Below are 3,403 nucleotides of genomic sequence, written 5' to 3'. Positions count from 1 at the left end.
GTGGGTAATTTCCTTACGTAAGTCCGCATCGATGCTGACCTACGGTAAGGGGGCATAAAGGGCTCACTCACTGACTCACTGACTTGACGATTTGACAATGGGACAGCCCTCACACACTCACGCACTTCACATGAACGCGCCTCTAAGTCAGTGAGTCTGTAAGGGATCGGATTGGAATTTGGCCTTAATCTCACAGCGACGCTGAAACGGCTTGACTCTGTTAAACCTGTTAATAACCATCAGGTAACGTCAGCCGTGTGATGCTAACAGTTAGCCCTGTCATTGTGTGTGTGACTACAGTCACGCAGCAGCAGCAGCCTCAGACAGAAGCCCCTTTTACACTTCCTGTTCAAGGCGGGAATTTCACACCTCGCCGCTCTGTAAAAAAGGTACGATCACAGAATGGAGGGATGAAGTTGTCTTGCCTTTCAGCCGGCAGCAGAGGAACAGCACTGAAATTATGTCTGTATAAAAGGGACAGTCACCAGGACGAGTGTGACGACCTCCTCTGTGTGTGACCCACTGCATGAGATTTTGAAAGTAGCTTTTAGCAGTTAGCAGCTAACTCAAATAAGGAGAACAGCAGCTGTTAGCAGTTAGCAGCTAACTCAAAGAAGAAGAATAGCAGCTGCTAGCAGTTAGCGGCTAACTCAAAGAAGATGCTAAATGATTGTTATTGTTTATAAAGAGCTGCTTCCACTGCTGGTATTCTAGGACGCCATGTCAGTTTATATCCGTTACCTGCATCAACGTCTGTTTTCACAGGAAGTGCTCATCAGATGCAGACAGTCTTTTTCAAAATAAACTTACGACATCGGTGAAACACCTCGAATTCACGTTCATTTAGCTGCAACAAAAACATGTGATTAGGTTTGGAAAACATTCACACAGGAAGTAACAACATGGCACAGTAAAAGTATGAAGTAGCAGAAAATACTCAGGTACCTCCAGTGCAGTACTCGAGTAAATTTACCTAGTTACATTAAGTCACTGCAGCATGTGAACACAACATGATCAATGACTCAGCTTTTAATTTCTCAACGATCTTAACAATGATTTCTGATTAACGTGGCCTTCAGGTGACGTCAGAGATCAGATTGTCAAATTCAAAATCCAAAAGTCACCGTGACAACAGAAACAAACAACTGTCTGAAAACCAGAGGAACCTGAACGCCTCATGTCATTTAATGTGATTCAATCCAACTTCAGTGGATGTTTTTAAACATTCATCACGGAGCACCTGAACGCACCATCACTGCGAGACGTTCAAGTGTCATGAGATGAAGTTTGTTTAAGGTGGAAATACAAAATTTAATTATTCTGATCTCATTAATTCATCAATCGTGTTGTTTAAAGACAGATTCAGTTTTGTTTTTATACCAAATATTTTTATTTTTTCTTTCTGTAAATATTTGATGATTTTATTTATTAAAATGTTTTGGATTTATTTTGTTTTTGTTGTATTATTGTTATTATTATTATTATATTATTCTGATCGATCTTTGTATTGACTGAAGGTGTGTGTGTGTGTGTGTGTGTGTGTGTGTGCGTGATTATTCACCTTCAGTTCCTGTATGACATCATGTATTTTCCTCTTTGAGAAATCCTGGAGTTAAACTGAGTCAGTAGAAAGAAACTCAGCAGTTTATTTCCTCTTCCTGCCGCAGCTGAAACTTTTACTTTGTAGTAAAAGTACAGTAACTGAGTAAATTTACTTCAGTTTTATTATTATTATTAGACATGTAATGAGGTATTTGAGTAAACAGAAACTATTTGTGGTTCCTTGTTGACACTGAACCTGCTCAGTTTGTGTGATTCTAAACTCAACGTTCACTTACTGGCTCTTCCCAGAGCTTTCAGCCTAGTCCCACTGTCTTCTTCAGTGAATGGAACTGACTTCGCCCCTCGTTCTGGAAGAGACTCAAAACACACGACAACACGGGGAACACGATGAAGAACATGAGAGTCGGCCGAAGGCTCCAGAAGGAACACGTTAAAAAGATCTTAACCTGAGTTCAAATGATTTAAACAACAGACGAATGTCAATAGATACAAATCTGAAAACTAAAATAAAATCTGACCACATGAGGTTTGTTTGTTTGTTTGTTTCAGGTTTGTTTGTTTCAGAGGGTTATTCCAGGTAGGAGGTTCAACATACTCTGAGTCTAATCCTGAACTCTGACTTGACTTACCCTGAGCTGGGAAACTCTGAGTATCTGGTTCCAGAACAGCTGATTTGAATTAGTTCAGTCAACTCTGAGTAGGTACACCTTGAGTTAAGCACGTGCACAACCACAATAAAAAGCCATCATCAGTGGAGCCCCGATACCTCGAGTCACCATGACAACCAGAGAGAAAAAGCGATCAACTTATTTTACACCTGTGGACTTGGAGGTGCTCATGAATGCCTACAGCGAATATGAACATATATTTCATAAACAAAGTAACACCGCTAAAGCTGCCAAGGAGAGAGAGGCAGCATGGGAAATTTAGCAAGCAGGATCCTCTCTGACGGGATGTTGGTGGCTCAGTGGATAGAGCAGGCGTCCCATAGATATAGATTTTCTCGCAGTGGCCCAGGTTCGACTCCGGCCTGTGGCACCTTGCTGCATGTCACTCCCTCTGTCTCTCTCCCCCTTTCACGCTTAACTGTCCTGTCCGTTTAAGGCAAAATGCTTGTTTGTTTGTTTGTTTGTTTGTTTCAGGTCTGTTTGTTTATTTGTTTTGGGTTTGTTTGTTTTAGTTGTAAACAGTGAGCTAAAGTTGTGTACTGACCTCCATCTTGAGCTTCATTAATGAATCAGAGAGGAAACTTTGAAACTTTAAAGTTTCTTCTTGCTGAATTAAAATTTTCCGCTGCAGAGATTTAAAGTCAAAGTTTTTTTCCACTCTGTTCATTATTAAATTTCCACATGTTTCCGGGGTGGCTGTGAACGCTGCACGCTCATCATCTGCTGACTCAGAGGTTTTTTGGATGTGATGAAATGTTTGTGACATCACAGCTGGAGGAGCTGTGCCTGTTCCTGGGTCAGCTCGGGTTCATCTCAAGGCCACGCCCCCCACACAGTGAGACAGATTGACTTGAAGCAAAGAGCATGGATACCAAGAGGCGAAGCTCTGTTGAATTTTTGCCAACAGCCACTAGGGGCGCTGTGGCAGCGCTGCCGCCATTTTGGACTGTTGAGCTTGGACTGTTGCGCCCAGACAACATGCAAGATGTCAAAGAGAGGGGAGGAAAAAAGTAAAAGAAAACAGTGTAGTGCAATTAACTGCAACAACTATCAGTGGAACACCCCGCACCTGGCCTTCCACCGTTTCCTGAAGGATCCCGACAGGTAAGAACTCCTGAGGTGTAAGTTTTAAAGTGTTTTAATATCAATTTAATATGCCTGTTTTGGAGGGA

The sequence above is a fragment of the Epinephelus moara genome, chromosome 18, assembly GCF_006386435.1.
Source record: "Epinephelus moara isolate mb chromosome 18, YSFRI_EMoa_1.0, whole genome shotgun sequence".
In the NCBI taxonomy this organism is placed as follows: domain Eukaryota; kingdom Metazoa; phylum Chordata; class Actinopteri; order Perciformes; family Serranidae; genus Epinephelus; species Epinephelus moara.
This window is presented reverse-complemented; position numbering follows the sequence as displayed.